The sequence below is a fragment of the Balaenoptera physalus genome (genome assembly GCF_965194825.1).
Source record: "Balaenoptera physalus genome assembly, chromosome: 8".
NCBI lineage: Eukaryota > Metazoa > Chordata > Mammalia > Artiodactyla > Balaenopteridae > Balaenoptera > Balaenoptera physalus.
Genome location: NC_138887.1, coordinates 107,823,713 through 107,846,855, shown reverse-complemented (window position 1 = coordinate 107,846,855; position 23,143 = coordinate 107,823,713). Strand labels below are relative to the sequence as shown.

Genomic DNA, 23,143 nt, shown 5'->3' with positions numbered 1-23,143 from the left:
TTCCTCTTTGATTTCTGCAGTGATCCCTTGGTTATGTAGTAGTACATTGTTTAGCCTCCAAGTGTTTGTATTTCTTACAGATTTTTTCCTGTAATTGATATCTAGTCTCATAGCGTTGTGGTCAGAAAAGATACTTGATATGATTTCAACTTTCTTAAATTTACCAAGGCTTGATTTGTGACACAAGATATGATCTATCCTGGAGAATGTTCCATGAGCACTTGAGAAGAAAGTGTATTCTGTTGTTTTTGGATCCAATATCCTATAAATATCAGTGAAGTCCATCTTGTTTAATGTATCATTTAAAGCTTGTGTTTCTTTGTTTCTTTTCATTTTGGTTGATCTGTCCATTGGTGAAAGTGGGGTGTTAAAGTCCTCTACTATGATTGTATTACTGTTGATTTTCCTTTTTGTGGATGTTAGCATTTGCCTTAAGTATTGAGGTGTTCTTATGTAGGGTGCATAAATATTTACAATTGTTATATCTTCTTTTTGGATTGATCCCTTGATCATTATTTAGTGTCCTTCTTTGTCTCTTGTAATAGTCTTTATTTTAAAGTCTATTTTGTCTGAAATGAGAATTGCTACTCCAGCTTTCTTTTGATTTCCATTTGCAAGGAATATCTTTTTCCATCCCCTCACTTTCAGTCTGTATGTGTCCCTAGGTCTGAAGTGGGTCTCTTGTAGACAGCATATATATGGGTGTTGTTTTTGTATCCATTCAGCGAGCCTGTTTCTTTTGGTTGGAGCATTTGATCCATTCATGTTTCAGGTAATTATTGATATGTATGTTCCTATTACCATAGGTTTGTTATTGTAGGTCTTTTCCTTCTCTTGTGTTTCCTGCCTAGAGAAGTTCCTTTAGCATTTGTTGTAAAGCTGGTTTGGTGACGCTGAATTCTCTTTGCTTTTGCTTGTCTGTAAAGGTTTTAATTTCTCCATCAAGTCTGAATGAGATCCTTGCTGGGTAGAATAATCTTGGTTGTAGGTTTTTCCCTTTCATCACTTTAAATATGTCCTGCCATGCCCTTCTGGCTTGCAGAGTTTTTGCTGAAAGATCAGCTGTTAACCTTATGCGGATTCCTTTGTATGTTATTTGTTGTTTTTCCCTTGCTGCTCTTAATATTTTTTCTTTGTATTTAATTTTTGATAGTTTGATTAATATGTGTCTTGGCGTGTTTCTCCTTGGATTTATCCTGTATGGGACTCTCTGTGCTTCCTGGACTTGATTGACTGTTTCCTTTCCCATATTAGGGAAGTTTTCAACTATAATCTCTTCAAATATTTTCTCAGTCTCTTTTTTTTCTCTTCCTCTTCTGGGACCCCTATAATTCGAATGTTGGTGTGTTTAATGTTGTCCCAGAGGTCTCTGAGACAGTACTCAATTCTTTTCATTCTTTTTTCTTTATTCTGCTCAGCGGTAGTTATTTCCACTCTTTTATCTGCCTGGTCACTTATCCGTTCTTCTGCCTCAGTTATTCTGCTATTGATTCCTTCTAGAGAATTTTTAATTTCATTTATTGTGTTGTTCATTATTGTTTCTTTGCTCTTTAGTTCTTCTAGGTCCTTGTTAAATGTTTCTTGTATTTTCTCCATTCTATTTCCAAGATTTTGGATCATCTTTACTATAATTACTCGGAATTCTTTTTCAGGTAGACTGCCTATTTCCTCTTCATTTGTTTGGTCTGGTGGGTTTTTATCTTGCTCCTTCATCTGCTGCGTATTTCTCTGTCTTCTCATGTTGCTTAACTTACTGTGTTTGGGGTCTCCTTTTCACAGGCTGCAGGTTCATAGTTCCTGTTGTTTTTGGTTTCTGCCCCCAGTGGCTAAGGTTGGTTCAGTGGGTTGTGTAGGCTTCCTGGTGGAAGGGACTTGTGCCTGTGTTCTGGTGGATGAGGCTGGCTCTTGTCTTTCTGGTGGGCAGGACCACATCCGGTGGTGTGTTTTGGGGTGTCTGTGAACTTAGTATGATTTTAGGCATCCTCTCTGCTAATGGGTGGGGTTGTGTTCCTGTCTTGCTAGTTGTTTGGCATGAGGTGTCCAGCACTGGAGCTTGCTGGTCATTGAGTGGAGCTGGGTCTTAGCATTGAGATGGAGATCTCTGGGAGAGCTCTCGCCGATTGATATTACGTTGGGCCAGGAGGTCTCTGGTGGTCCAATGTCCTGAACTCGGCTGTCCCACCTCAGTGGCTCATGCTTGACACCGGCCGGAGCACCAAGACCCTGTCAGCCACACAGCCAAGTACGTGGGCAGTTTCTTGCCTTTTGGGAAGTCTGAGGTCTTCTGCCAGCATTCAGTAGGTGTTCTGTAGGAGTTGTCGCACATGTAGTTTTGTTTTTGATGTATTCGTGGGGAGGAAGGTGATCTCCAAGTCTTACTCCTCCGCCATCTTGAAGGTCCTCCTGTAATTGTTCTAGATCTAATTATTCTGTTGCTCATTCAGGAACAACTGTTACTCTTAGTTTGTATCTTCATTATTTCTTCTCATTATCTATTGTAGTCTTCATTGTTTTTTATCTTATCCTTTCTTTCTGCCTTATGGAAAACTTCTCAGGTTTGCCTGGTATATCACCGATTCAATTTTCTACAGTGCCAGTTCTGCTCATTATTGCTGCCAAAGAAGATTGATACTCTTCTCTTAGGTTGTATTTTTAGTTTCCATGTAATTATTTATTATCCCACCCATCTCTAATACATTGTACCTTGTTTTGTCTTTGAACTAGCTTATGCTCTTTTTCTGTGTTTTTGTTGTTGTTGTTTTGGTTTGTTTTTTCTCTGTACCCTCTAGGTTTAGTGTCCTTGCCCCAAATTGATCAAGTACAAAGTATGCTATCTCTGGAACATTCCAATGTCAGGGCTGCTCCTTACATTCTTGATGGTCGCCGAAAATATGTTGTCCACCTTCCCTTGACATCCTGCTTAATTGTTTTCCAGAAATTGTGTCCACTAGCTGAAAGATAGATCTTGGTGGGATAAGGTGGGAACAGCATTCTAGCAGCATAAGAGCCAAGCCCTCATGTAATAAGGAAATTTCTGATTAACTTTCACAGGGATAAACAAGGTGGCAGAGTTTAGTCAGGAAGTCTTGTATTCTTTCTAGTAATTTAGTGTAGTTTGTCACAAATTATATTTTTCATTAACTACAAAAACAGTGGGAAAAATTTTCCATTTCAGTTTTATTGTGCTGTGAACTTGTATACTGTTCTTGTGATCTCATAGACATATTAGTGGAAATGAACAATCACTGTTCACAGGGAAGGATCCTGGTTTTATGGGACCTGGAACTTTTGCAATCTTAAGAATCAATTAACACTTTCTTTTTCCAATAATACATTTTTAATATTGTAATGGCTGGGTGTTTGTGTTTCGCCAGATTTCACATGTTGACATCCTAACCTCCATTGTGGTAGTATTTGGAGTGGGCCGTTTGGGAGGTGATTAGGTCAAGAGGGTGGAGCCCTCCTGAATGGGATTAGTGCCCTTATAAAAGAGACCCCAGAGAGCTCTCTTGTCCCTTCCACCATTGGAGCACACAGCACAGAGGGCCCTCACCAAGAGCAGAATCTATTGGTGCCTCAGTCTTGGATTTTCCACCTTCAGAACCGTGAGAAATGAATGTTATTTAAGCCACCCAGTCTATTCTATTTTTGTTATAACATCCTGAATTAACTAAGATAATTACCAATTAGGCATAAAAATGAATAATTATTTAGAAAGGGAAAGGAAACCACAACATATTAAAAATTAACAAGCTGACAAATATTGGTTTAATGATTATGCTTTTCCATTGTAGAAGCTGATGTCAGTCTTCTGCTTCTCAGCTTTTGATGCTTCTGGTTAGGTAAATCATGCCACACCCATGATAGCTGCTCATTTATCTTGCAGCCAGAAACATCATAGACAAATATTTGTATGTCTACCATATTATAAGATTTGCACTCACTAGGGTAGAGGGTAAACATTATTGTGCAAGCATACTTTCCCCTTTGCACTGAGCAAAGGACCGTATGTAGCAATAGAATTGTTTTGCAATAGAATCATAGAATCATAAAATTTTAGAGTGAGTATGGTTATACAAAATGGCATATGACTGCCTCACTACGGTTTTTTATTTCAGTTTAAGTGAAAGATCAGAACATTACATACTGGCATCAAAGGGGGAAATAGATTGCAAAATACCATTTAGTATCACTATTAGGCTGCTAGAAAGATATCAAATAATCTAAATATACATTTATTCCTATAAGATGAATGCCTCTATTTATTTATTTCTATTTATTTTTGAAGGTCATTTTAATATATACTTATGCATTAACATGAGAACTTTAGACTATTTCAAACTATGACTTTTCTTGATTTAAATTTAAAAATGAATACGGACCTTACAGGAATAGTATATCCTATTTACCATCAAAGTGCCTAAGGGTGCCATTTCTTTTAATTTTAATTAATAGAATTGAATATCAAATTTTCAAACTGACACTTATGAATTAAAGACAGTTGTTTTATAAAAGCACCAAAATGTTTCTGATTCTGCAGAAGAACTGGTGATTCTTACAACTTTCCCTGAGGAATAATGCTTTTTCCAAGTAAAACTTGACAGGCAAGCAAATTAAAATAAAAATAATTGTAATAAAAGAGAGGCAAACCCAGAGTCTTGATTTTGGCTTTGTTTCTGCATATTACTCCATATTTACACTTGCTCTCATTTACTTTCTATAAAATAAGTGAAAAAAAATCTAGTATGCAGAGAGAGGGAAAAACAGAAAAAGTAGCATTTAGGAATCCCACACTAAAAGGAAATTCAACCTCATCTTTGTTTCTATCCATTAAAGAAATTCCTTCTTGTCACCATTTTCAAAGCACTGACATTAAGTTCAGGACAAAGGGACGTGGCAGTTGAGACAGATCTGAAAAAACTTTTTGTTGTTTCACTATCCCTTTCCATTAAGGTTACTGCCATTCTCAACTATTTGTAGCAAAATGGCAGAAGCCAGTGATACTTCAAAGCAACTTTAGTTGATCTAGTAGCAGTTGGTATTTAGTAATAAATTGACTAAGACTGGCCTATGAACTGGCCAAAGATTAAATAAAGTGCCAATAAAATGACCAGATTGTTTCTTGATGAAATTCTTGGTAACTTTGGTTCTTGAACCATTATCTAACTATCTATCTATCTATTGTATATCTCTTTATTAAATTTTAGTAATAAGACTAACATTTATTGAATTTTATGAGCCTTTGTATATTTTTATAGAATATAGATTTTTGATATTGATACTGAATACATTTTAACCTGCAAAGTTTACTTTAATATCGAATGAGCACAAAGCAACTTGGTTAATATTATTTTCTTGTATATGGTTTTATTTACCAGATATCTACATGTTCATGACCTTTTCTTCTCAAATAAAAACAGCTTCATTTTAAAATTATAATACATGTTTGTTATAAAAGTTCAAACTATAAAAATATAAAAAAATAAAATAAAATGTGTCTGAAGTCCAACAACCAGTTATTTTTCTTTCATGTTCTAATTGGACATGATTTTTTAAAATTTTTTAACGTTCATCACATTTATTTACTTATTTATTTATTTAATTCAGGTAACGTTGATTTGTAACATTATATAAGTTTCATGTGTACAAATTATATTTCTGCTTCTGTATGCTCTACAGTGTGCTTACTACCAAAAATTTAGTTTTAATCCACCACCGTATAGTTGGTCCCCTTTACCCATTTTCCCCTCCCTCTCAACCCTCAGCCTCTAGTAACCACTACTCTGTTCTCTGTATCTACCGTTTGTTTTAGTTTGGTTTGTTCATTTGCTTTGGTTTTGTTTGCTTGTTTGTTTATTAGTTTTTTATATTCCACATATGAGTGAAATCATACAGTGTTTGTCTCTTTCTGTCTGACTTATTTCACTTAGCATAATATCTTCAAGGTCCATCCATGTTGTTGCAAATGGCTAGATTCCATCTTTTTACGACTGAGTATTATTCCATTGAGATATATATGTATATATACCACTTCTTTATTCATTCATTCCTTGATGGAGACTTAGGTGGTTTCCATATCTTGGCTACTGTAAATAATGCTGCGATAAATATAGGGGTGCATGTGTTTTCGAAATAGTGTTTTTTGTAGTCTTTGGATAAATACCCAGAAATGAGATAGCTGGATCATATGGTAGTTCTATTCTTAAATTTTTGAGGAATCTCCATACTCTTTTCCATAGTGGCTGCACCAATTTACATTCTCACCAAAAGTGTGAGAGGGTTCCCTTTTCTCCATGTCCTTTCCAATACTTGTTATTTTTTGTCTTTTTGATAGTAGCCATTTCAACAGGTGTGAGGTGATGTCTAATTGTGGTTTTGATTTGCACTTCCCTAATAATTAGTGATGCTGAACATCTTTTCATGTGTCCATTGACCATCTGTATGTCTTCTTTGGGAAAATGCCTATTCAACTCCTCTGCCAGCTTTTATATCAGTTTGTTTGTATTTTTGTTGTTGAATTTCATTAGTTCATTATGAATTTTTGATATTAACCCTTTATCAACTATATCATTTGCAAACATCTTCTCCCATTCTGTAGGTTGTCTTTTCATTTTATTGATGGTTTCCTTTGCTGTGCATAAGCTTTTTAGTTTGATGTAATCCAATTTGATTATTTTTGCTTTTGTTTCCTTTGCCTGAGTAGACATATCTAGAAAGATATTGCTGTGATCCATGTCAAAGAGTGTACTTCCTGTGTTTTCTTCTAGGAGTTTTATGCAACAACAAGTTGTTAATTTATTGTATTTGTAGATAGATAATTAGATATAGGTAGATAGATGAGTATGCATACAAATACATATTTAAGTAAGTAAAGTAGTTGTATTTCATAACCTGTTTTTTATATTGCCTTTTATACTCATTACTATGTTCATATGACATTAAATGTCAGATGCTAATATCATTTTCAATGGCAATAGAGAAGTGTATTGGTTAAAAGAAAACAGGATATATGGCCACGCTATATTTAGTCAATCTCATAATAGTGGACATTCAATTGTTTCCAGTCTTTGTAATAGTATAAATAACACTGTGATGAATTCATTGTATATTATCTTGTATATTTTCATGCTTATCCAGTCATCAATTTAGGAAATATTCCTGGATGTGACTGCTGAGTCAAAGTATATGTACAACTAAAACTTTGATAAGTGTCTCCAAAATACTCTCCAGAAGTTTATACATATTTACACTTTCACTAAAAATAAACAGTGAGCATATTCCCTTCACATTTTCTTCAAAATAGATACAGTTAGTCTTCTTAATCTTTGTCAGTCTGATGGGTAAAAATACCTTTTTTCCAATTTTTTCAATTTTAGTTTTAGATTTTTTTTTTTTTTTTTTTACTATTTAGTGACAATTTGTATATATATGACAACATATGAGTGATAAAGACGTCAGGGCAGGAGAGAAGGAGAGAGAAGTTTCCTTTGTTCTTATATTTTACCCATTTTTCTTTGGTACATTCTTTTTTTTTGGTCCTCATTGATCTGTATGAATTTTGTATAAATAAGTAGTTAACCTCTTACAAGTCAGTTTTATAGTTGTTAAGTGCACAAACTTTGGAATCAATGCAAGCTTAGTATGAATTCCAGTTCCTAGAATTACTAGCTCTGAGACTTATAGCAAGATCATTCTTCTTCACGATTCCTTTATTTGTAAAATAAGAGTACAGAGTTGTTGTGAATATTAAAGTAAACCATGTATATAAATGCTGAAAGATGGTTCGGCACTTAATAAAATAACAGTAGCTACTCGTATCATTACTATTAAAATATGTTGCAGATACATATTTCCATTTTATCAGTTGTACCTTAAACTTCTTAAGCTGTTTTATGACATGCAAAATTTCTTGTTCTTCTTTTAAAAATCAGCAAAATGTTCAACAATTTTCTTACTTTTGGTATCATGTCCTAGAAAGGATTATTCACAATCTCTAGTAAAATAATCAAAAGACTTTATGGTTTGATTTTTGCATTTTGAGTTACCTGGAATTTCATTTGCTACTAGAAGTGAGCTAGAACTATAGTTTGATTTTTTTGCCAAAATGACTAGCCAGTTGCCCAAGCCGCTATTGAAGAATCAATTTTTTTTTCAGATTTGAAATAGTAATTTTGTCATATACTAAATTATATTTAAGCTGATTTCTGGACTCACTACTGATCAGTTTATCTATTTCTGTTTAATTGCCATATATTCTTCATCTCATTCTACTGCTTTTACTCATCCAACCCCCTTTCACACTTTCATGTACTTTCCAGCTGTACCAGACTAGTTTCCCAAGGAAGTCTTCCTATATTTCACACTTTCATACCTAATACTGTCATTCTATTTACATTAAGAGCTTCTTACATCCTCCAACACACACATACTTATCATGTAGCTCTTTCATGTCTTCAAAACCTCAATTCAAATCCTCCTTCCTCTAAGCAGTCTTTAGAGTCTTGTCACATTTTGAGATCCCTCTTCTATGCTGCCAAGGACTAAATCTATATTTCCACCAGAGTAGTTTTCACATTGATTCACTTGTATGCCTTTTTCTCTAGAAAGCATCCAGAGACTGTCTGTGCCTTATCCAACTTATATTCCCAGTGCCTGGAGCATAGTAGGTGTCCAATAAATATCTTTAAGTGAGTGACTAAGTTGTTTTATTAAATGTTGTAAACCATTCAGAGAAAGGAAAACACATTGTTCCCTTGAATAATTCAGAGCCATTTCAACCAAAAACCTGAGCCAAATGGTAAATTATAGAAACCAGAGGAGTAAGCGAAAGCTCTATTTTGTTAATGTCTGCTACAGCTGGAAGAGGGAAGTGAGTGATTTCATAGCCAAAAGTAACCTCTTTCTATTGGGAAAAAAATATTTTAAAGAAGAGTGCCTGGGGGAGGGTAGTGGAAACAAAGTACATTTAACCACTTTAGTTTATTTTTTATCTTTGTTATTGGCCCCTGAAAACAGAATTCAGATCTTGGAGTAGAAGATAAGTTTGATGGAAAGTTTCTTGCATTAGGGAGCACAGAGGGATTTGGATGCGAGAGGCAGAGGAATGGACATTATGGACTAGAATAGCTCACATATGGCCCTGATTATTGGGAGTGAGGAAGGCAAGGTTTGGAAGGTATTTGTGATATAATCATTGATTAGAATAGTGAAGCTTTTACATCGGGGGAAAAAAATCTCCAAGACGTAAAAACCCGAGGATTGTGTCTAAGAGCAGTTGCCTCCCCAGATGATCTGACTTTGAGAACACAATTCTCTCATTCAACAAATACTTATTAAGTCAATACTCTATGCTTGAGATTGTTTTAAACCACGAAAATTACAGCAGAGTATGACAAAGTCCATGCCCTCATTGAGATTACAGAGTGCTGTGTGTTCAGTCTGGTGAGGAGAAATAGGGGTCAGTAGTGGTCAAAATTAATGATAAGTTTAGGTACAGGGAATTAATGTGTAATTACTTGTTTTTATTCTTGTCCTTGTTTTTGTTTTTATCCACTGATGAAGTTATTAAATAATTTGTATTTAATTATTACTTGTTTTTTCAAAAAAATATTTTCTCCCTTTTGTATGTACCCATCCTGTAGTGTATATGTTCCATTTGACAGCAGTGACTACTGGTATTACACGTACGGCAGCTCAAAGGGAGCAAAAGTCTCTAAAGTGGTTCCTGAAGCCTGGTATAGATGAGAATCAGCTATGGGGTTTTAAAAATGGGCTTGACCTCTGGGCACCCCAAGTTGAGAACCACTATTCTATGTGACTTAGCATGCATACTAGGGATTGCAGATGACATCAGTATTTACAAAGTAAAGTGGTGGCATTTGAACAAACAGATCTTTCTTCCTTAAATGATTTCTCCACAGATACTAAAATGTTGATTGCTTCAGTGAAGTAGCCAATCTTATGAGAGACTGAGGAAAGAATTCCTGTTTTACTGTTGGTGATAGCTCTATTACACACGTAAAGAGACTGTGGGAAACGCTAATTGTAGATGAGAGAAATTTTGGCTTTTATACCACTTTTGCATTGAATATATCTATATGTAATTTTGATCATCACCAGCTAGTAACAGATATCATCCCCAAATAGACATATAGATAACTGGCATCTAGTTCAGTAGCTACATTTTAATGTCTGATCCGTCAGGGATGTATACAAGTGGTATGCTGAGTTTTATGTGTGCTCCATTCTCCACCCTATTTAAAAAGCCATTAAATCATTAACTCATTAACAGGCATATAAATCTTGCCAACGATGTCATGCTTTTTCCCGGATATGTGTATACCCGTACCCTTGGCTGATTGGAAAATCTCTCTCTCTCTGTTTCATACACACACACACACACACACACACACGCACACACACAATATGCTCACACATACTCATACAGGTACACAAATAACCTCTCTTTCCGTTTTTGTTGGACTCCTCTCTCTTTGTAAAATAATCACATGGCAACTGAAAAAGAGAATTTGAAAGAAATATTTTTCTTCCTCTCCTCCTCTCTGGCCGCCTCCCAACAAACTAAGTTATGCAGTTCTGGATTCCGTCTGACACATCTTAACTACTGACATTTAGCAGATGCTTCTCCAAGAAATGGGGGAGGGCGAAGGTGAAGCAGGAGTGCGATAGAAGTAATTAGACTGACGATGTCTCAATTGTCAAGATGTTCCTGCAATGTCCCCTTCTGTTAGCAAATCTGGACCAGGAAGGCAGTCTTTAGGGAAGGGAAGGTTGAGTAAAAAGATGCATTGGTTTGTGCCTACAATAGGATAACTTAGAAAGTTTAAAGAAGTTGTAAGTCTAATTTTCATACCAAACAATAAGCAGATAAATCCAAGCCTTAATCTATATAAGATCACTGGACTGGCAAAGCTGGACTGAGAAAGAGAGTTTAGTTTTGTAATTCTGTCCTTAGCTGCAGCCCATTGATATGGCTGATTTGATTATGTGATGGTCTACATTAATGTTAATGCTAAATCATTCACTTGCTTCTTTCTGGATGGGTCTCATGTATTGGTTATACTTTGGTAGAGTCCAGAGAAGTCCAGGTTTTGTTGCTGAGCTCAAAAATTCAATTTATTCTTCCAAGAGTAACTTCCACACATTTGTATCTGTCTCAGCACTCCTTACGTGACTATACATGTGTGGTTCTTTGAGTTCTCTTTTGAACAAGATGTAACATCTATTGTTTCCCTCATTAATTAATGACTTAAACAAAATCTTTGACATGTGTTTATTCTACCTCTGTGTAAGAGCCACGTGTATATACCTTTTTAAGAATTATCTTTTGCCATCCTCTTAATAACTGCCCCCACTTTTTTGCTTATTTTAGTAATTTCTGTTACTTGCACAAAAGAGTTCTAATTATTAGGGGAAAAAAACTTTTATTTTTCAATTAGGACAATCAACTTGTCAAAACAAACCATAATGAGAAGGTTGTTTTGAGACCTTAAGGTTACAGTAAATAAAAGTATGTCCATGAAATAATAAAATATTCCTTTCGAAAGTATCATAAACTATTGGTGCCTATTGCCACTGAATGGAATTAAATGGTATTAAGAGAATACTTATTAACGCTCTGGTGATACTCCTTTCTACTGGGGATGAAACTACCAAAGGTTTTGATTTTTTAAGGTAATGATTTAGAGCTTCACTATCTTTAGGTAGTACTATAGGCACAAGGAAAATTGCTAGTTTTCAATGACTTCAGCAATTTTTATCAGTGTCCAAATAGAACTATTGTGATTTCCATGACTGCAGATTATTTTATGTTATTTTTATTTTGTGTGTTTTTGATTTTTGGTGCCTTAGTCCCAGAAGTAAACTCTCTCAAAAAACCCACTGCAGGATGAGTTACAGATGCTGTCATGCGTGGTTGTACTGTGTGTCGGTTTTGTCAGTTTCAGAGCCTGACTTTTCCTGACCTCATCCTAAGATTACGTGCTCTATTCCACTTACAATCCCATAAGCTGATAACTACTGGCTATAATGAGTATAATTCCAGCAATCTGGCAGTGCCACAGTAGAAAACATTGAGGAGTCTGGATTTGCTGCATGAAGGCATTAGTGACCTCTGTTATTCTGGTACTTGAAGATCAAAATGCCTCTTGGGACAGATGATTCCTCCTGTTGTGAAACTGAGGGCACACGCAGGCATGGAATTAGTGTAATTCAACATGAATGGAAAGTTACACATTTTAATTAATAATATTTTTAGGTAAACTCTTCAAAGAGAGTAGTTAAGACAAGTTCACATAGCAATATATTTTCTTTGTGTGTTTTTTTAATCACATGTTGACCCTTGTGGCTGGCAGATGTCCCCAAATTTTCACCCCTGGTGTACATACCCTGTATAATTCTCTCCCCTTTAGTGTGGTTGGGAGCAGGGATCATGACAGGATATCAATCCAGTGATTGGGTCACGAGTCAGTCGACTTTGAGTTAATCAGAAAGGAGATTATCCTGGATGGGCCTGATTGAATCAGGTGAAAAGGTAAAAAGAGGGTCAAATGTTGGAATCCCTCTCCTACTGTTTTGGAAGAAGGCAAGCAAACATGTTGCGAGCTGCCTTGGAGGAGGGCCACGTGGCTGAGACCCGAGAGCAGCCTCTAGAATGAGCGCCACTGACAGCCAGCAAGGGACAGAGCCCTCAGTCCTGCAAGAAACTGGGCTCTGCCAACAGCCTGAATAAGCTTGGAAGAGCGCCTCACATAAGCCTGCAGCCCTGCCAGCACCGTGGTGCCAGCCTTGTGAGGCCCTGCGCAGAGAATCCAGTCCTGTCATGCTCAGCCTTCTGACCTACAGAATCCGGGAGATGATAAACGGGTGGTGTTCAGTCACTAAATCTGTGGTAATTCGTTATGCAGCAGAACTGACACCACCACTCTTCAGAAGTGGGCATTAAAGACCCTGAAGGACATGCCATTGCAAATGCAGACCTTCAGAAAACAACGAGAAAGGGGCCCTCAGGGAGAACCCACGTTAAGTGGTTTCAATAGAGTAGAACAGAGCCTCCCTAGGACGCCCTGATGAACTTGAACCCAGGCATGCTATCTGGCAGGACACAGCAGTACTTCCTGTGCAAAACTGGGAGAGGGATCACTATTCCTCCCATTCTGTTGTGGCCTGATCCTTTTGTAAAATACAATAAACATAAATTAATAGGAAAATAAAACTTTTTTAAAAGGACATACAAAATACAGGCCTCAATTTTTTACTATTCAACAGCCATAAAATGACTCTGCCAAATTGCCATGAAATGTTCCAAATGCTTGCTCTTAACTTCGGTGCTTATCACATTGCACGCCAGTTACAAACAGCAGACAAGCAGCAGATGGGAACCACGATCTGAGGGGCGCTCTCTAAAAGACATCAAATGCTCAGAATGTCCCTTGCTTCTATGCCTAGAATGGACGTCTAGTGTTCAGCAAAGATCACTTTGTGATCAGATAGGGCTATGCCTAATAATAGATGGGTATTATCCAGTTTGGGGGCTAGTTGGTTACTTTTAATTTGGTATAGATGGTCCCCCTGAACTTGCAATTAAAAAAATACATACTGTAACTCCAGCTCCACTGTTTAAAAGCCGGGGGGGTCTTGGTAAGTTTCTTATGCTTGAGAGACTTCATTTCTCTTATTTGTAAAAAATGGCAATAATGTTAGTAATCTGTCTCATATGCTTGTGAAGATTAATGAGGTAACGTGTATGTATGTGTTTTGTAAACTGTTAAGAACGCTACACATGTATGAATTAATAGTATCACTATTCCTAAATTCTCCCTCAATAACTCATTTCAGCATGCCTTGCCCAGAGGAGGGGAAATGAGAAAAATCTGACCATGTGTTCTGAACAACTTGATTTTACTGGAACTAACAGTTTCTGGGAATGCCTGGGGACGAATGTGTGTGTGAATTGCAGATACCGAAAAGATCTCTTTGTTACATTAATAACAGGCCCCTCTGCACATCTTGCTTATGTGCAGAGGGCTCCTAATTAATAACATAAGCGGGGACAATGGTCGCTGGATTCCACCCTCTAATCATGGCCTCCATTCTACAGTCACTCTCAGGGGTGTACGAGGCAGGAGTGAGACTCGAATAACCCCCACCATACTGCCTGGTACCATCTGTGAGCTCTGTGCATCGTAACAGCATAACTTCTAGAAATGGAATGGGGGAAGGAAGGCAGCAGCTTTGGGCTTTACGACAGCAATACGGCTCCAGAATGGAGCATTGTTCGGTGAGACTGTCCAGCAATGCATTTATTTTAGACATAAATAGAATAACAGTTTTAGATTACTGCAAGTATTTTCCTTTACTCTCCTAAGGTTAAAATATCCCTCTCTGTGTGTCTCTCCTACCTTCTCCCTTAAAAAAAAAAATCACTTTAAAACAGATTTACTGTCTGATAGTCTCATTCCATTTTGGAATTAAAAGGCAGGAACAGTAGAGTGGCCTCCTGGCTGTTTTTTTTTTGCCCTTTGATATAAAACAAATTATTCCTTTAAATATATTTTCCAGTTCACTATCCACTGCACGTATTTTTCATTTTTATGAGTAAAACTACAAAAAAATCCCTCAGAGAGGAGGCAGAGTGCCCGGTGACTGACTCCCCGTAAATCACCTTGTGTATTTATTACAGCCTCAGTCTCGTGCCTCGTCCATGCCTTCCGCATCCTCCAAACATTGTCTTACAGAGCCTTTATGAAAATGGAGCATGGTTTGGGTGTGGGGAGAGCAAGAAATAATATATTTTATCTAATGAGGAAGCACATTACTTAGATACAGTGGCTGCAGTTGGTGGGTGATCTACAGTTCAAGAAACAGACCTAATAGGCACAATCCCATGCAAAGACCAACGGAATGCTCCCTAGTGGTCAGGGCCACTGAACTTGAGCTGGTGACAGTGACCTCAATTAAGAACATACCTGCGAGGAAATGTCCCTTTAAATTACCACTAATAACCAGTGGTCCTGTAATAGGTTTAAGCGTGAACAGATTCATAAAAAGAACAAAATAGAAAACATATTAATAAGAACAATGAATGATAGCATTTTAAGGTAAGTTTTGGTTACATCATAGAGCAAGGCGGGGGGTGGGGAGAATAAAGAACTTGGTGATTCTCTGAGTTTTCTCAGCTTTTCTGAACTCTATACAACTTCCCAAATCACAATTTCTCTTTCTGTCCTAATTTATATTCTTTTATTTTATGCAGTTTCATCTTATTCAAGTGAATTATAGTTAGAGGTATCATTTAACGCTGGCCTTCTATGCCCAGTTCGATCAGCGCTCTTAGCCCTGTTGCCTAAAATGTGTTCATTTGGATTCTGGTACAATATTAATGCCTGTATTTATATTAATATTAACAACCAGGACATACCCCTACCAAGCACTCTGTAAGTCTAAGAAAGGTCTTCCAAACAATACATCTTGTCAACGTACAATATCTGCTGCCACTATGAGGTCGGGACTAGGCTGAGTAAGAAGGCAAGAGTAAGCCAGATTCTAGCCACATCCTTAAATCAGGTACAGCTTTAGTCTACCATCCATGGAACTGAATCAGGGGATGATCAGGTGAGAACCAATAACAGGGTTTTACAAGGTCGTACCAAGAAAAGTTACAACACAGGACAGAAGCAAAAATTGAAAGTAGGAAAGATACCTGGTTTGGACATGAGTGGCTTGAGAATTCAGCTAGAAGGATTATTTTAATTACGTTGTTTGTCCTGACTCTCCTCCTCTCATTCTATAAACCTGTCACTTGTTTTCTGATCCAAAGGCTTCCTAGGTCAGCAAGACCTATCTGAGTTCAGGCATGGAGGAATATTCGATTACAGTTAGTGACTGTAGACAGAAAATTGGGAGGAATTATCTGCAAATAATGTGTCTATCCAGGCATACTTTCTCAAGCTTAATCCCTGTTTCCCTGTATCCTCTTTATTTTTGTATGATTCTGAAGATTCCAGTGGCTTGCTGACTTCTTAGTCCCCAATTCTACTTTTGTAGACACCACACCACTTTCTGATTCTTTGTTTGGTCTTATTTACATTCCTCCATTCTCAGGTTAGTGCTCTCCCTAGTCTTTATATCACTTGCCCTAATTTCCTTGTTTTTATGTATTGATTATTTATTTTTGTACCCTGTGACTACCCTTGACTCTTTTCTTTTTTTTTTTTTAAACATCTTTATTGGAGTATAATTGCTTTACAATGGTGTGTTAGTTTCTGCTTTATAACAAAGTGACTCTTTTCATCTGTGTTGCATTAACAAGACCAGATAGTCCTTCTGTTAACTCCTTGCATTGACATCTCTCTGTTGTCTCACCTATAACTGGATAAAAATAGCAATAGCTTCTGCCAGCTTTAGTTCCAACAAGACTTCAGGTTCTGCCTGGGGACACTATCATGTAATAGTGCTAAGACATTTTTTTATATATATATTATTTATTTAGTTATTTAACATCTTTATTGGAGTATAATTGCTTTACATTGTTGTGTTAGTTGCTGCTGTATAACAAAGTGAATCAGCTATATGTATACATATATCCCCATATCCCCTCCCTCTTGCTTCTCCCTCCCACCCTCCCTACCCCACCCCTCTAGATGGTCACAAAGCATCAAGCTGATCTCCCTGTGCTATGCGGCTGCTTCCCACTAGCTGTCTATTTTACATTTGGTAGTGTATATATGTCAATGTCACTCTCTCACTTCATCTCAGCTTACCCTTCCCCCTCCCCGTGTCCTCAAGTCCATTCTCTACGTCTGTGTCTTTATTCCTGTCCTGCCCCTAGGTTCTTCAGAACCATTTTTTTTAGATTCCATATATATGTGTTAGCATACAGTATTTGTTTTCCTCTTTCTGACTTACTTCACTCTGTATGACAGACTCTATAGGTCCATCCACCTCACTACAAATAACTCAATTTTGTTTCTTTTTATGGCTGAGTAATATTCCATTGTATATATGTGCCACATCTTCTTTATCCATTCATCTGTCGATGGACACTTAGGTTGCTTCCACGTCCTGGCTATTGTAAATATTGCTGCAATGAACATTGTAGTACCTGACTTATTTTGAATTATGGTTTTTCTCAGGGTATATGCCCAGTAGTGGGATTGCTGGGTCGTATGGTAGTTCTATTTTTAGTTTTTTAATGAACCTCCATACTGTTCTCCATAGTAGCTGTATCAATTTACATTCCCACCAACAGTGCAAGAGAGTTCCCTTTTCTCTACACCCTCTCCAGCATTTATTGTTTGTAGATTTTTTGATGATGGCCATTCTTTGCTAATCATTTTGTTGAGGCAGTGCAAATAAAGTGTATAAAACTCTCCAGGACATAGGCATTTTGAAGTAACATGGGGCATTTGTTCATCTAATGGAAGAAATAAAATAATTAGGAGGAAAGGTTTGTAGTATGTGTGTAAATGGGTTATTATGATACTGTTGATGCACAAAAATTTATAACATTGTGAAAGGTCTTAAAACAACAAAATATGATGAATTGTTGACAGGACAATGTCACTGAAGAAAATAGGATGAAAATTCTTAGGAAGAAGCTGCAGGGACACCCATTTGTTTTGATGAAAGGAATAGCATGCTTTGTATTGTTTTAAAGTGAAATAGGTTTTGGTTTTTGTTTTTTGCTTGTGGTTGTGAATTCCCTTTCAATGGAAATATATGTGTTGACCAGATAATAATTAGAAGCATTCAATGTAAAGGAATATTCTGCGTGAGAGATTTTATTCCTTGACTTCTCCCCAGCCTCACTGACATATCATTTATATAAAATAGAATCTACCCATTTTAAGTGAACAGTTGGATGAATTTTGGTAATGGAACACTGACCTGTAGTCAGAACCAAAATCATAATACATAAAAATTTGTTGTCAGTTTTTCATAGATGCCTTTTATCAGGTTGCAGAAGTTTCCTTCTAATCCTGGTTTACTATGAGTTTTTTTTTTTTTTAATCAGAAATGGAAGTTGAATTTAGTCAAATACATTTCTGTATTGGATTGCAATTGTCAGATATTTTCTTCTTTTTTTGGTTTGTTAGTATGTTGTGCCGCATTGATGGATCCTTTCAATGATAAACCAATCTTGCACTCCTGTGGTAAACTCCACTTGATCATGATGTGTTGTCTTTTTTTATACATTGTTAGATTCAATTCTTTTACTACTTTTTTACTATTAAAATTTACCATATTTTTGCATTTATGTTCATGAGGGGGATTTATCTGTACTTAAAAATATCTTTGTCTAGTTTTGGTATCAAGGTAATATTGGTTTTGTAGAATGAGTTGGGAGGTAATATGGACTGAATGTTTGTGTCCCTCCCAAATTTGTATGTTGAAGCTTAATCCTCAATGTGACTGTATTTGAAGGTGGGTATTTTAGGACGTAATTCAGGCTAGATGAGGTCATTAGAGTGGGGCCCTCATGATAAGATTAGTGCCATTATAAGAAGAGACTCCAGAGATCTTGAGCCCTCTCTCTCTCTCTCCCTCTCTCTCTCCCTCTCCCTCTCTCTCTCCCCCTCTCTCTCCCTCCCTCTCTCTTCCCTTCCCTTTCCTCAAGCATGCACAAAGAAGAGGTTATGTGAGCACACAATGAGATGGTGACCACTTACAAGCCAAGAGAAGAGGACTCAGATTGAAACCTACCTTGCTAGCACCTTGATCTTGGACTTCCCAGCCTCCAGAACTGTGAGAAACAAATTTCTGTAGTTTAAGCCATTCAGTCCATGGTACCTTGTTATGGCAGACTGAGCAGACTAATACAGCAGACATTCTGTCCATTTCAATTTTCTGGAAGAGTTTGTATAGAATGAGCATTATTTACTCCTGAAATGATTGGTTGACTCCCTAGTGAAGCCAGCTAGGACTTGACTTTCCTTGTGAGAATGTTTTTAACTACAAATTTAAGTTCCTTAATAGACATCAGATATTCATATTATTTATTTATGAGTGAGCATTGATATAGTGTGTCTTTCAAAGAATTTGTCCATTCATCTAAGTGGTTGAATTTATTGTCTTTAAGTTTTAAAGAAATAGTATTTCATTATCATCATTTTAATATCTGTAGAATCTTCCTTCAGTGATGTCACCTCTCTCATTTATTATATAGTTTTTAATTGAGGTATAATTGGCATACAACATTTTATTAGCTTCAGGTGTATAACAAAATAAGTTGATACTTGTGTACATTGTGAAATGATCACCACAATGTCTAGTTAACATCTGTCAGCTTACATAGTTACAAAATTTTTATTTATTATATTTATAATTCATATTTTCTCTCATGGTTAGTAGTTTATCAAATGTATTACTATCTTTAAGAAATAGCTTTGGCTTCATTGATTTTCTTGTTTTTCTGCTTCTTATTTTATTGATTGTCACTCTGGTCTTTATTATTTCCTTTCTACTACTCTTCTGTGTTTAATTTGCTCTCCTTTTTCTAGTTTCTTAAAAAGTTGTTGAGATAATTGAGTTAATAGCTATTTGTCTTGTTTTAATACACTTATTTAGTGCCATAAATCCTCTCCTTACCAGTACTGCTTTAGCAGCATCTCAGAAATTTTGGTATGTTGCATTTTAATTTTAGTTTCATTAAAAATATTTTCCACCTTCTCTTTTGATTTATTCTTTTACCCATGACTTAGTTTTCAAAATCTGGGGATTTTATAGGTATCTTTCTGTAAGTGATTTCTAATTTAATTTCCTCATTACAGAGAACATACATTGTATGAATTGAATCTTTTAAAATTTATTCTGACATGTTTTATGGAGTAAAATATGGTCTATTTTTATAAACATCCTGTGTGTGCTTGAAAAAAGTGTGTATTCTGCCATTGCTGGGTAGTGTGTTTTAAAACTATCAGTTAGGTTGTTTGTTGATTGTGTTCAAATCTTCTATATTCTTAATAATTTTGTATGCATCTCCTGTCAATTATACAGAGGGAGATATTGAAATCTCTGACTATAATTGTGGATTTCTCTATTTCTCCTTGCAGTTCTATAAGTTTTGCTTCATATATTTCAAAACTGTGTTATTAGTGTATAAATGTTTGGGACTATTATGTCCAGTTGATGAAATTACCTTTTAATATTATGTAATAACTTTTTTTGCTAATAATATTCTTTGATCTGAAACACACTTTATCTGATATTTATATGGTCACTAACTTCATCTGAAAGTAGCATGGTATAGCTTTCACATCCATTTACTTATAACTTATTTTTGTCTTTTTATTTGAAGTGCATTTCTTGTAGGCAGCAAATAGTTGGATCTTGCTTTTTTATCCATTCTGACAATCACTGCCTATAAATTGGCATAGTTAGAGCAGTTATATTTAGTTTAATCATTTTATGGACATTATTTACAGGTATATTAGGTCTCCTAAAGTTGTCCTACAGGTCAGTTCACTGAGACTCTGTTCATTTCCCCTCATTCTCTTTTATGTCTTTGTTTTCTTTGGATAGCTTCTATTGCTATGCCTTCAAATTCATTAATGTTTTGTTTTACAAGATCTAATCTTCTTTTGATTTTATCCAGTGTATTTTCACCTCACATATTGTAGTTTTCATTTCTAGTAGTTTGATTTGGGTCTTGTTGCCATCTTCTATGCCTCTACTTAAGTTTTTTGAACACACTGCATTTTCATCTCTAGTAGTCTGTTAACTCTAGTTTGTTGTAGTGATAATAACTGTTATAATGTACTTGTCTGCTAATTCTAACATCTGTTTCAGTTCTGGGCAGGTTTCAGTTAACTGATTTATATACTTGTTATGGTTCTTATTTCCTTGTTTGTTTGCATGCCTAGTAATTTTTGATTGAATTAAAACACTGTGAATTTTACCTTATTGGATGCTAGTTATTTTTGTGTTTCTATAGATAGTATTTAGTTTTGTTCTGGAATGCAGTTAAATACTTGAAGATAGTTTGATCCTATTGATTGCAGCTTTTAAGATTTGTTAGGTGAGACCAGAGCACTGCTCAGTCTAATTAAATCCTCATTAATGAGAAAAGAGCCTCTGTATGTTCTATACAATGGCTCATAAATCATCAGAATCTCCAGGGAAACAAGCACTGTTCCCTGCCCTGTATGAGCACTGAATAGTCTTACCTCTTATCCTTTTAAGTGGTGATGAGTGATTCTTTCTCTGGCCTCAGTTAGTTCCCTGGCATGATGTGCTGATCAGTATTCAGTTGAATACTCAAGGGAGGCCCTCTGTAGATCTTCAGAGATCTCTCTCCGTGCACCTCTTTCTTCTCTGCTACTCTGCCCTGCAGACTCTCCCTGGACTCTGAGTTCTGCCTGCTCAACACAAGGACAAAAGATAGAGAGATAAATGGTATGATGTCACAAATAAACAAAACTCCAGAGGTGTTTTTCTGATGTGTAAATATTTTAATTAAGCATTTATTGGCTTTATTTTTCACACAGAAGGAATCACAAACATGATTTAGAATTTGAATATGGAAAAAAATTTCTTATCCTGATAAGAAAAGGCATCAGGATATTTCCAAGGAGGTAATAGCAGAGAATAAAGAAGCAATATACTGATTTCTAATATGTTCATCTTTTGAAAATCCCTTAATTTGATAGAAGGGGGAAGCTTAGCTTCCTCAATTCTAAATTTGGGGTAAGATGAATAGAAGGGATAAACCTGATGTTTAATTATCCAGTAACCTAAATATCTTAGTTTGCTATAATTCTAAGATAATATAAATTGCACTTTACTTGCAATATGATTAATAATCGTTTTTATTTCTATTAATGATGCCAATAGACAATGTCCAGATAAAACATGATTTATTTCCAATAATTTGCACTTCAAATTTTTCTTTAGCATCTTCTATTCTTCAGGTAATTGTGGGTATTTCAGTTAAATTCTTAAGCATATATATTCAAAGTATTATATAACATAAATAGAAAAACAGAGTTAAATATCTTTCATCTTATCAGCACCTGATTTGACTGTTACATTTGTAGATATTTATGTAATTAAAATCCTTGAGAATATAAACTTTTTGGGCTTTTAAATTTATAATTATGTTTTAAGTATTTTCCATACTGTTATATACTGTTGCAACTGTTTGTAGTGTAATTTTAATGAATAATGTATCAACCAGTTGATATACCATTATTTACATGGTTATCTGCCAATATTTGGTATTGACTTGTTTTTCAAATTTTTGCTATTACAACATAACATTACAATGAATATCTTCATGTCATTTATTTTCCTTAAGATTAGTTTCCAGGGCTTCCTGTCCTTTGTATAATCAAAAGGGTATAAAAATGATAATGGCATTTTGTTTTTGTTGTTGTTGTTACACTAGTGTTGTTACACTAGTAACAGTTGTTGTTACTGTCCTAGAGAATTCATCTATTTATTCACTGATTTTTCAGTTCACCCAACATTTATAAAGGGTTATGTGTCTACCAAAAAAAGTCAATATAATAGATGCAATACAAAATTCAATGGGGAACAAAATAAATAGACTAGTGATAATGACGCATGGTAATAATACAATACTGCAATAATTGAATTATCTACCAAAGACTGTAGTTGTATGCCTAACTCTGCTTGGGATAATCAGAGAGAACTCAAAAGATGTAGCATCTATAGTAGGTCCTAAGAATGAGAAGGGGCATTTATAGGTAAAAAGGTGAAGGAAGTATATACCTAAGGAATGAATCACCTTTGTAATGTTTTTCACTTTGATGAATGGAAAATAAAACCTGTCTCCTTACATGACACATTTTGTTTTGTGCCTATTACATTGCTGTTGTTTTTTCATATATCACCCTTTAAAAATATTTGGTGAATGGGATAACTAATGAATAAATGGATGAATTTCTAAGGACAGTAACTTAGTATTACATCATTATCGTCAGCTACAACACCAATAAAATGTCATTACATAACACATGTGATCTTTACAAATTGCCCTTAGTTGACCTTACCAGCCTTATCTTCTAGATTTCTCTCTGTGGCCCTTATGTTCCAGTCACATCAAACTCTTTATTGTTCCCTGAATATAGCTCTGCACCTTGTGAAAGCACACTAATGGAAT

General features: G+C 35.7%; 1 long non-coding RNA gene across 1 annotated transcript; it reads left to right on the top strand.

The window, feature by feature from the left end:
• Positions 1 to 1,844: 1,844 nt before the first annotated feature.
• Positions 1,845 to 21,624, top strand: LOC309666079. The gene is made up of 2 exons (XR_014266875.1): positions 1,845 to 21,414; positions 21,507 to 21,624. It is a non-coding gene; the product is annotated as an uncharacterized lncRNA (long non-coding RNA).
• The last annotated feature ends 1,519 nt before the right edge of the window (positions 21,625 to 23,143 follow it).